Here is a 13,064-nt window from a genome sequence, read left to right as displayed (position 1 = left end):
AAAAAATAAACAAACAAATCAGATAACAGAACACTAACCAGAGGAAAGTGACCCACATAGGGAAGCTACAAATGAAGAGAACCTCAGCTTAATATAAACAAAAGAAAATCTGCAATATTTTGCTATAACAATGGAAATGGAAAAGATATTTTATCTTTCAGGGTTTCAAAACAAACTTGAGGATAAGAAAGAAGATCTAACAAAATGGATTATAGAGCTGCCAGGAGAATCATTAGAGTTTGGGAGACAAAAAAGTACATCCTACCTAACTTGTCTTTCCTATTCCCAACAACATTCACAAAAATACAAGAAAAATCCCTTGGCAAGCTGAACATACTGACTTGGACAGTTACTTGGGAAAAGAAGAAGGCTAGAGTTAGACTCAAGAGATCTGATTCGACTTACCAGATGGAGTACTATATGATTAAACACTTGTTTAAAAGAATAGATAAATTTTGGATATAAAGGGGCTCTGCAGTAAGAGGGATAAGATATACAAGTGGTATAGTACTTTTTATAATATATGAAATGTAAAAATATTGGGATGGTATATGTGAATGAAAAGTTTGGATATTAAAAGGTAATTAACTTTGAGAAAATTATGACTGATAAAAATGGTTTGAATACTGAGGGTAAATTAAGCTTAAATAAGAATCTTGAAAACAGGACACATAGTAACTTAATAAGATGACTTTTACAAATACGATTGAAACATATGTTGATCAGAAAAGATGTCATATGTTGATGTTACTGTTATTTGTACAAATACAAGACAAATGTTTATATCCAACCTTATATGTATTGAAAGTATTAAGAATTATATTTGTTTAATATTGACAAAAGGAGAAGAGAAGATTAAGGAAATATATCATTAACTAACATATTGATTATGGAATTATAGAAATTAATTATTATTGATTGTTTTTAAATATATGAACCCAAACAACATGCTGTTTACTAAGCACTAAAGACTTTTATTGTAAAAAAAAAATCAATAAAATATATTAAAACAAAAAAAACATTGAAAGGGAAAACACCTTCAGATTGAGTTTACCCTCTGATGACCACTTCTAGGCCATTTTGTTGATAGTATCATAGTTATTTCCTACTATCTTCTGGAAGGCTTTTTCCAAATGTCCAGGCTATGCAAGAGCTCTGGAATACTAACATCTATCTTTCTAACCAGGACTAATCTGGCTTGCTTTCCATGCTCAGTCAAGAGTGATTAGATGCTACCATCAGCATTGTTTAATATAATATAATTGTTCTAGGAATTCTGCCCCTTTCACACATTATCTCAGTGATTGTAAGTTCTCATGGTTCATGACAGTGCTGGTGGGAACCTGAATGTAATTTTATTTCAAAAATTTGCAGAAAAAAGAAAAAAGTGCTCTTTGAAGATGAACTTTAACAACAACAATCAAAACAAGAATGTAATCATATTTTAGGAAGACCCACTGAATTTGGTGGCATTTACCTCTGAGTAGACATGTCTAAGCATCCACTGTGTCATGTTTAATTCCTCCCTACTATTCTTCTTCCACATTTAGTGTTTGGCAGTGATGCATAACTTAACTGGTGATGATGAGCTTAGAAAATGCATCAAGAGGTTTTCCAGATGGCCCCGAGAGGTGGTAAAACACTTAGTTTTATTTCACACAAATTCTGTTAACATCAGTCTCTGAGTCTCAATACATCAACATCACCTAGCAGGTGCTGACTATGTGAGGAGCTGCTGGGATGCAGACGGCAGACTCAGTTCCCTTCTTCCAGTTTTTCATAGCCCAGATGATGTATGTTTTCAACTCAGCACAGAATAGTCCCAGAGAAGTTCCAGAGAGAAGCTGCCATCAAGAGATACAGCTGGAGAATGAACAGAAACACACACACGCACATTCTGAAATATGGCAAAATGCAACACTGCAGATCTTCTATTCGTTTCTTCCCAAGTTGACATGACCTAGTGTCGAGCAAAATATCTCATTCTCCCCTGCAAGCCCCTTCAGGCAATGGTTTATACATCTTTTCAGAAAAAAAGCTTGAACAATTGTCGCCCTATCTAACTTTACTTGCGAGACATTTGTCACATGGTGTACACTGGCAAAACAGTACAGCGAGCAACAAGGATTATTCCCAAACTTTAAAACACTCAAAATAATAATCTGAAAATTGTTTTGTATCAGAACAGACTACTGTTTATGCTGACTTCAATCACCTTCCCAAGGACTTCACTCAGAGGCCTGGTCACTTCTGCTGCCCTATGGATCCTTCAAATAGGCTAGTCATTGATAGAGAGTCCTTTTCTATACAACGTACTGTAGGTATTCTACCAGTAAGCTACAATGTTTCACTAATGGGGTAATCAAAATCTGGCTCCTATATTTGGTGGGAGAGAAAGACTAAAAACATATGAGATTCCTCTCATGTTGTCCATTCCATTGATGTGTTGTTTGTTCTCACAGTAGTGACCATGGGATCATCTCATTCAGTTTCAATCTCTGTAAGGAGATTGAATCATGAGTGAATTTATTTATTTTTATGGTTTTAATCCTTATTATATAATCAGGAATTGTATGCCACCCAGAGTTGGCTGATTGGACAACTTTTAAACCTTGCAAACAAACAATCTTGGGGGATGAAATGCAATGTTGAAGTCAGCAGGAATAAGGGGAACAGCAGGTGGTGAATAGGCTGTGCCTTCTTCCATCTCTCTTCCTTCCCAACCTGCACCTTTGCTTCCACAATCCTCATGATTTCGGGAAAGTGTAATGATATAATATAATGTAAGGTGAATGATGCAATTATAGCAATGACTCATCAGAGACTGTGTCTGTGTCTGTATCCCTTTAAGAGCCTGAGTATAAAAGGGAAGGCTTTGCTGGAGTGTCTCTCTCTCTCATCCGTTTCCTGCTGTAACTGCTGCGTGTTGGAGTTTGCTGTATTACCACATGTATGTATTTTGTTCCTGGTGTATATTGTAGATAATGTATGATAAACCACCATTTAATACAAACCACTGTTTACTGTATTTACTCCTGGGTTACCTCAGCGCAACAAGACTGTGCATGCTCTGACACAAGAAAAACAATTGAAGAATAGGAAAGAAAAAAAAGATATAAGGAAGTAATTTCTGATATTTTCCATGGCAGTTATAACTACATTTATATTTTAACTGTGGGCCTACTTTTATGACATGAAGCATCTTTCCAGTTAAAAGTCACATAGTACTAAGAGAGATGGGGGTATAAGCAGCTGTTTTTCTTGTTTGTCTTTGTACAAGAAGGCAATTTTACAAAGATAAATTCCATGATAGAAGAAGATTCATAATTGGCTTCAAAATGACAGAAAGTCACTGACCTTTTATGACTCTTCATTCCTCTAAGGATATCCCCATATACTGATGATAAAATCAAAGAAGCACCTACTTAATTTTCTTCTTCATATTCCATGTCCTTTATAAAAAGAAAAAGGACTTTTCAGCTTTTTGTGTATTACACAGCTAGTCTTTACTGATGTACAAGAAAGTTGGACAATAAGAAATTGTAAGCTTCCTTCTCCTCTGGGACTCCAACAGCCCTAAAGCCAAGCTTCTTGGAAATCTGGAACGACAATCTACAATGGATGGAAACTAATCAAGAAAAGATCCAATTTTGACCTTTGGTTTGAAAGAGGGGTCAAAGAGGCCATCTGTGTCAAAACTGAACACTCCTTTCTCAACAGAGGGGGAGGGATATGACATCATTTATCTCCAGTCTACAACACAGTCCTTTCAACAGTTCCAAGAAGGCTCCACACCCATTTGCACTACTTAGGTGACTCTGTTAACACAGATAAATTTCCAGGTGGCCTCAACAACTCTCTAAAACATGGGTGTCAAACTCGCCACATCGCGTGGGGTGGGCACGGCCTCTGTATGATGCAACCATCCATGGGCCGGCAGTTTGACACCCCTGCTCTAAAAGAATGCAAATGACCAGCTGCCTACAAGGAGTTTAAATCCTTCCATTCCCCACCATCCAGTCAGAACTGAAGAAGCTTCTTGGATGAGAAGTGAAATGTCTTCAAACCCCCCGCCCCCCAAAAGTCCAGTTGCCTCATAAAAAAGCTTCTTTGGGTTGAGAACCACTGGACTGGAAGATCTCCAAGGTCCCTTCCAACTCTGTTATTCTGTACTTTGCTGAGCCCTTCAGCTACTAATCGACACTTGTGTTTCCACCTATCAGCCAGCATGAGACTTCTTTTCCCAATGTCTTTTCTTCCAATTTTCTGTCAATTTCCTTTCTAACAGATACTAGTATTGTCCTCCCACCTCCATCATCCCTTTTCTTTCATTGTGAACTGGCATTACCCCATAGCCTTGGCTTACTTACCTCTATTTCAGCTGTGGCTGATAAGTTATTCAAGCCAAGTTGTAATCAATCAATCAATCATAGCTCTCTTCCTGGCTGTCATCTATATCTGCCTGTCTGCTGAATTGCTCTTCTCCCATTTCCTTTGAAGGTGCATCACAGCCTGTGACAGGTTTGAGATTCTTTCATGCAAACAAACCCCCACACCTCAAGTTACCTAATCATGCTTTTCTATAAAAAGTCACTGCTTATTTCCCAAAGTAAAGTTTGGTCTTATTGCACACAATAAGGGAGAAGAAAATAAAAATGGTGGGGTATTGATTAAAATGGGCAAAGGTGAATTAGAAGTCACAAGGCAGGTACAAAGCAAAGTGAGCTGAAACTGGGCTAATCAGTGGCTAATCCCTGAACATCTTTGTTTGGAAAATGGAAGGTATTTTAAATGGCAAAGCCTCAATTTTTTGCAGCCAGCTGGTCATCCAGTGGTCAAGGGAGCTATTCTTGAAGTCTTCATTGACTGGGGAATGTTTATTTGAAAACAGATGTTTTCAACAAATATGTTCCACTGAGACATATTTGGACTCCAAAATCTTCACACATCTTTTTCCTGATTCTTCTGCTTAAAATGGAGAACTGGCGAGGTTGCAAATGGCTTGTCTAGCAAGAATAACTGTAACCAATGTAGGAAATTACACATTTGTGGCATACATGTGGCATATGATTGACATATTAAGGTTAAGGTTCAGTCCTTTTGCCATTTCTGCCATTCTCTTGTCAAGGGGGATTTGGCACAATTCTCTACTTGAAACTTATGATTTCATCTTTGTGCATCTCTATTCCAATTTGACTTCTAAGAACACATGCTTTGATTACCGCTGAGCTAGTAAACTACAGTATGCCATCTGAGAGAATGATCTTTAAGATATTTTCTTTTAATTCTTAACTTTTATTTGGTTTTAAAATTGTTTTTATTTGATGAAGAGTTGCTCCCTGGAAAGTGAGCTTAAAATATACAATATGTTTTTTAACTCAGCACTTTGTAGTGATTTATTTTTTATTTGATTTTTTTTAACCTATTGAGAATTTTGCCTTTTGAAAGCAAATTCAATGTATTTTCTTTCTTTCTTTTTAAGTTACAATGTGTTAAGAGAGATCTTTTTCATCTGGCTTTTAAATTCTTGTAGTGCTGTATGATGATTGAATGTAGGTCTTGATCTCAGAATGAAATTACTGTTTTGATGTTTTTCATTTGTTGGTTAACTTCATTTGTATTCTTGGTATTCTTTTGCTTTGTTTTTCTTGTACCAGTGACATTCACAATTTTGCCCTTGTGAGAGGATGCTGCAATATAAATACTGTACCTGGGGATTATATTAAATTATAGATGGATCACAGCATGGAAATAAGCAGAAATGTTGATCATGTTTAAGAAGATTTCCAACAATAAATACATTTGCTTGATTTTGGAATATAAGATTGAAAATTCATTGGCACTGTGCTTTTCTTCCCAATTCTTTTATTTGGAGCAGAAGTGCAACCAATGATTCAACTGAGGATGAACAAGACAATAGAAACCTTCTGGATTTACCGAAAATCACTTAAAATAGTATGGATGTAACATGAAACAAAGCGAGACAAGTCTGCAACCAATGAGCAAAGATACCCCTAAGAATATGACATTGGAATACTAAAGATGCAAAAAGAGTGAGAAATGTCAACTCTTTCATTTAAGTATACAAGGAATTCAGGGAAAACTAAATGCTAGAAAATTATGCCTGTCCTGGCTGGAAAATCTACATACATGGTTTGGCAAAAATATAACATCCTTGTTTTGGACAGTAACATAAAAGAACAAATAACACTGACAATTGCCAACTTTCAATAGGATGAGGGAGAGGGAGAGGGAGAAGAGGTTTAAAATTAATTATGAGTAAGTAGACATTCTGTTTCATACATTAGCACCTAAGCCTTTAAAAAGGATTTGGCAAATAAATAGAATGGAAGGCGAGTCACTCATACCCTTGTTTTCTCATGGATAGATTACAGCAATTCATTCTGCTTGGGGCACAGTATATTGCATACTGAGCGACATATTGACTTGGTCTAGATTTTTATTTTTCCTATTTCCTTTTTTTTAATGGAATTGGAATGAATTATCTAAGATGCTTAGAGTTACAGGATTAAGGAAGCATATAACTAATAAATAAATAAACAAAAACGGAGGTTAGCTCTCTGAGGAGATATAATAACACAGCAGCCCTCAAACCTTTTAGCTTGGCAGCCTGCCCCAGCACGGAGGGAGGGGGCTGTGAGTGGCAGGCACATACATGCACATGCACAACTCCATTTGTGCAAGAAGCAGAATGGAGCTTCAAGCATGAGTCGAGGGTGCTTGTGCTCACAGCTCTACTTGAGTGAATGGCAGGCACTTAGGTGCAAAGCTCCACTCAAGTGAGCGCAAGGCGCTAGTGTAGAAATGGAGCTCTGAGCTCAAGTGCCCTCCATTCGTGTATGAGAGCAAGCGTCCTCCGCTCGCACAAGTGGAGCACATACTTGCCCATCTGGTAGTGAGCCATGGCCCAGACTGCAGACTGCAACACATAACGATGATGGTTAGAATAGCAATAGCACTTAGATTTAAATACTGCTTCATAGCGCTTTACAGCCCTCTCTAAGCGATTTGCAGAGTTAGCATATTGCCCCCAACAATCTGGGTCCCCATTTTACTGACCTCAGAAGGATGGAAAGCTGAGTCAACCTTGAGCCAGTCAGGATCAAACTGTTGGCAGTTTGCAGAATTAGTCTGGAGTACTGTATTCTAATCACTGTGCCACCACGGCTCCATAGAATGCTAGAACAACAGCAACAGCACTGATGCAATCCGGTAGCATTCTTGGCCTTATAAAGGGGTAAGTATGTGCTGAGCTCATCATCCCAACAGCAATGTGTCAATCAATGATCATATTTAACCACCTTGTTTTCTGTCCACCACTAAAATCATTACATACACTCAGTGAAACTCTACCACTGAACCAGATAGAAATTCAGCTTACAATACAAATATCATTCTAACTACCCTTTAAAGCTCAGGTGATTTGTACATCACATTAACCCATAGTTTACTTTTTTTAATCGTGGTTTGTTAAGCCCAACCATCTTAAACCTAAAGCAAACAAGTCACAATATTGTTTAGCTTGAGCAGTGACTCAAATACATTAAAGTTCCTCTTTGAATCCCTTTTTTTCTATGAGCCAGAGTTCTCCTACTGATCACAAAACCAAATCAAGAAAAAAATGTAAATGCTAACTGTGGTCTTCAAAACTAAACTGGGTGAGACCTGACAGTACTTAGATGCAAGACCACTAGGGAATTCTGGGGTCATAGGCTACATCTGGAAGTGGGGGGAAAAAACAAATTGGAAGACAGAGATGAAAAACCTCTTCTGTAACAGCAAGAAAACTACACGAATATATTCCCGAAGGTACCAGGAGTCAAGTTCAACTCAGAGGAGACTTTTCTTTCAAGAATGCCCCTTGGGTATTTTCAGTTTCAAAACTACACAATTGCTCTTCAGTTTAATATGAAATCTCTTCCAAATGATCTTTTCCTTGCTTTGTTTTTACAGGGTGCCCTTTGTTAATGGATGTCCTTGTTCACCTTGGCTTGGTGAATTGTCCATATAAAATTGCATGCATCCTTCCATTGTTATAACCTCATCTCATGCTTTGCTGGAAGGTATGACCTCTGCAAGACCTCTTTCTCCCAGTAAATTTGTTGAGGTCTCATTAAAGTTTGGGGTTGTTGTTTTTTTTTAGGATAAATCACTTTGAGTTCCTTGGATTTGCTTGCCACATGAGGCCTAATCAACATCAAAGAAATTAGTGGCAGTGAAGAGGGACTGAGCGAGTGCCGAGACAGAAACAATATCACCAGTAAGGTTAATTAGATTACACTAGTGCTCTAGCAAAGCAAGCCGATTCCACAAAAACCTATAATAGAGGCTAATGAGAATTTTATCATGCTTGTTAAGCAGGACATTAAACTGTGCAAAGGGGCTGTTGAATGTAATGTTAAAAAGTGGTTAATAAAAAGAAATCTTAATTGAATGGGCAGCCCAGTAATAACTAAGCTGTCCAGTAAAATGGAATAGCTTCAGGCCATAGCAGCAGGGCGTTGCTTAGGTTGTATTGGTAAATCTCTAATGCGATTAGGGCAGTTAATTTCCTCTGACTGACGTGGAAATTAATGAAGCGTGGATCATTTACACTTGGGAGATCACGCAATTATTCCAATTGATCCTGGTATAAGTCAGTGGTTGTTGTTTTTGTTGGAAAGGTAGTAGCTTTATGGCTTTTTTTTCCCTTCCGAGATTGTAGTCCCCAAAAAGACTACAAGACTAGTTTTACAAAAGAAAAGTAATTTTAAAAATGACTTTTTAGAGAGCTACTGTAGCTTAAGAGAAAATGGATTTTTCTTTCCTTTACTTTGGTCTTTCTCTGCACTGAATTAACTGTGTCAACAGAAATAAGCTACACCAGGGGTCCCCAAACCCCAATCCAGGGACCAGTACAGGGCTGCGGCATGCCAGCAACCAGTCCGCACAAACAAGCAAAGCCCCATCCACGGGACACAGGCAGCACACAAAACCACACACCCTCCGGTCCATGGAAAAACCTCTCTCCACGGAACTCGTCCCTGGTGCCCAAAAGATTGGGGACCTCTGAGCTATAGTATGTTCTAAATCTATCAAAAATGAAGGAATTAAGTGTATTATTGACAGTATAAAGAATGATAAAGTAGCAGATTATGACTGTTTTTTATGGAATGGTAAAATATACACAAATATTTTGCTCCCAAACTTTTGTTTTATTTTACCTAAACCAGAACTTGTTTTAAAACCCAACTAGCTGCGCTGCTCTTTATTTATTTAATCAATTTATTAACTGCTATTTAGCTGTTTATTTGTTTGTTTGTTTACTTACTTATTTATTAACTACCTCCATTGCCAAAGCTAGGCAGCATGCAGCATAGTAAAGAATTTTTAAAAAGAGAAAAATGTATAAATGTCCAATGATTCCATGGAATTTATACATAGCTCTATTAGAAATAGCAATAGATTTTGGGAGATCAGCCTTACTTAAACTGTGTTTTTGGAATAAAGCTAACATTTTAAAAATGTTTTCTCATGGGTGCTATGAGATTCCATTCATGGGTTTTCTTCACATATATTTTCAAAGTGACTTCTTTTTGGATAGGAGTTATGTGGCACACAGTTGTCTTCTGGAAGAATACACATACTACCGTATGTTCTTTGAATTATGTCTCAAAAAATAAAAAACAAACAGGGATAATAGAAATGAATATTGCATGTTTCTCCTTTGTCCAGAGCATTTTGTATACTGGTCCATCCAACATGATTTTTTTCAGATATAGTTGAAATATAACACAGTGGTTCTCTACCTGTGGGTCGGGACCCCATTTGGGGTCGAAAGACCATTTCACGGGGGTCGCCAAACAACGCAGTCCGCATTTTCCCCCTTTTCCTTAGCTGTGCTACTCCCTTTTATTCTATTGGCTTTTGAAAGCTAACAGAATAGACTCTCTTGAATAGAGTCTAATTCTATTGGCTTTCAAAAGCCAATAGGAATTGTCCAGGCTGTCTCTGCCCTGCTGAGCCCGCCAAAAGTCCCATTCTGCAAACGGTGCTGCAAGTTGTCTGCAGCAAAGGCAAGCTGTCTGGAAGTTTCCACCCCTCCCTACTGAGCAACTACTAAAAATGTAAGTAAAAGAGGGCCAGGGGTGGGAGGTGGGAGGCTGGTGGGTGCAGGGAGGGTTGCTGGCGCACGTGGGGCCCAACGGGTGCCTTACCTCCCTTGAACCGGTGGTTGGCCTGCGCCATCTCTGCCGCTTGCCAGCTACGCCTCGGCCGGCACAGGGGGCGGCACCATGCATGCACGGTGCTCCCAGGCAGGGAAAGTCCTCGACTTATGACTGGGTAGTCCTCGACTTACGACCGGTTGGGGGTCATGGCATTAAAAAGGTTGAGAACCACTGCTATAACATATCCTGCCTGTCTTTCTTCATATGCATTGTATTTATATATTGAATTTATACAGCTGCCAATCTCCCTTGCATGATTAAGCATTTCTCCTGGTTTCAGCATTGTTGTATGCTGAACCATTATATAAACCCAGTTGTGATGATGGATTATTATCCAAATTCCTATGGAAAATAGTTTATTTCTCATAGGAATTGAAATGCATATTTTAAGCTTTCAGAAACATGCTCAGCCATTCCTTCATTAATTGCATAATCAGGAATAGACAGTTCTATATGTTGAAAACCTAAACAAATGGAAGCAATTCTGTTTTGCTTTGACATTAAAGGAAGGAAATGTATGATTTGTCTGGAGCTTTATTGATTAATTTATCCTGTCATTGGCTACATTTGATTTACACTGATCTCTACCTCTTTGTGCACTAATAAATTGATTTGATTGTAAAGAGCCAATTTTTGACATCCAATCATTACAGCATTTTCCCCCTCTATTTTAATTATAATCATTGCAGATATTATTTCCCTGGGCAATTTATCAGTTGTCAGTAAACAAAGCTTGCTGTGTTCAGCTATTTCTTCAAAAAGTACCACATAACAACACAGTTCCCAAGCACTAATAAAGGTATTGCTTATGATGAAATTCCATGTGCTGGATCCAATACAACTTAAGAATAAACAGGGAGATGCATTCATTCCCTGCCCCACAAACACACAGAAGTTGATAGACTACTCAATGAGCATAGTTTAGCAACCATCAGAAAAACAGTTCCGTGGATGACTAAAAAAGAAACTACGGGTTGTCTTTGACTTATAACTCCAAGTGAGCCCAAAATTTCTGTTGCTAAGCAAGACATTTGTTAAATGAGCTTTGCCACATTCTATTACCTTTCTGGCCACACTTAAGTGAATCACTGCAGTTGTTAAGCTAGGAGCCATGGTGACGCAGTGGTTAGAATGTAGTATTGCAGGCTGCTACTGCCAGGAGTTCAATCCTGACCAGCTCAAGGTTGACTCAGCCTTCCATCCTTCCAAGGTCAATAAAATGGGGACCCAGATTGTTGGGGGCAATGTGCTGACTCTGTAAACCACTTAGAGAGGGGCTGTAAAGCACTGTGAAATATAAGTATATAAATCTAAGTGCTATTGCTAGTAACACAGTTGTTAAATGAATCTGGCTTCCCCATTGACTTTGCTTGTCAGAAGGACACAAAAGATGGTCAAATCACCCTGGGACTCTGCAACTATCATAAATCTGAACCAATTGCCAAACATATCAGTTTTGATCACATGACCACAGGGATGCTGCAGCAGACATAAGTGTGAAAAATGGTCATAAGTCATTTTTTTCTGTGCCATTGTAACTCAGGACAGACACTAAACAAATGGTTGTAAGTCAAGGACTACATGTATAGCCAATCTGGGGAGCAGTTCACCATCAACATCAAACTGTGAGGATGGGAAAATGACAGCATACTGCAATGTTATCTTGTAAATGTAATTGTGTACTGGCATTCTGTTGTATGAGATGAGAAAACAGATCATTTTCAAGATGACATCAACATGCATATTTCATTATTTGCCCCCTTCTCTCCCACCATGTGGACACCAATGTTTGAAAATAAAATACTTTCCCCCAAGTTTATCCCAGGTGACACAGAACAAAAAATGTCAAATGCAAATAAGCAGCAGTCATGAGGTATGTAGAAATCAATATTTGAGATTTGATTTTTAAAATTAGTTTTGGCCCAATATACAAATGGATTGTTTTGACTTTACAATTCAGGTCCAGAAATTTATAGTGCCAATATTACCTTCAAAAAATTATTTTTTCTTCCTTTGTTTATCAGTTACCCTAATAATTACTTGCATCTACTTATCAAGCATGCTGACATAAGTATAAATTCTACAGAGCATGTAGAATGCCGCTTTGAAATACATGCAATCTCTAGGTTACCAACATCCAACTTACAGAGAACTCACACTTACAAAAATATTGTCATAAAGACTGTTATATTAAAAAAATGAGTTAAATACAATATTTGTAATAACCAACACACACATACACACTGTTTTTGTGATGCTCATGAAAACAATGTGTGGCTTCAACAGTTCATAAGCTTAAGGAAGAAGAATGTTGCGTGCTCTTTTAAGGTGGATTCCATTGCCCAACTATATCATTGCCCAATGACTGTATTAGGTGTGTATGTAATTGGCTTAATTTTTTCCTTTTATTTATCCTTATAACCATGTTTCCAAAGCATAAATACAATGCAAGTGATGTTAATACATCAAAGAAAAGGAAAACATTCACAGCTTAAAATAATGGGATAAAATAATAAAGTGATCAGAAAGAGATAAAATTGCCATAAGTCACTGGAAAAGTGTTAGGCTACAATCGGTCAACAATCGGAACAATATTAAAAGATAAAATGAGAATAATAGAGCAGGTGAAAAATTCTGCCCTGATGAAGTCTACAATTATTACTAAGCAATACAGAATTTAATCATTGAAATGGAAAGGCTATTGATTATCTGATTAGACTATCAAAATCAGTTAATATGCATATTAGCTTTACCTTATTGCAATAAAAGGCTCAAAGACTTCAAGCACAAGGGGAATCTTGAAAAGCATATTCTTGGCCAAGCAATAAAGTTCAA

Source organism: Crotalus tigris, unplaced genomic scaffold, assembly GCF_016545835.1.
Source record: "Crotalus tigris isolate CLP2741 ecotype Arizona unplaced genomic scaffold, ASM1654583v1 scf7180000023829.5930981, whole genome shotgun sequence".
NCBI lineage: Eukaryota > Metazoa > Chordata > Lepidosauria > Squamata > Viperidae > Crotalus > Crotalus tigris.
Note: the sequence above shows the minus strand (reverse complement) of the source record.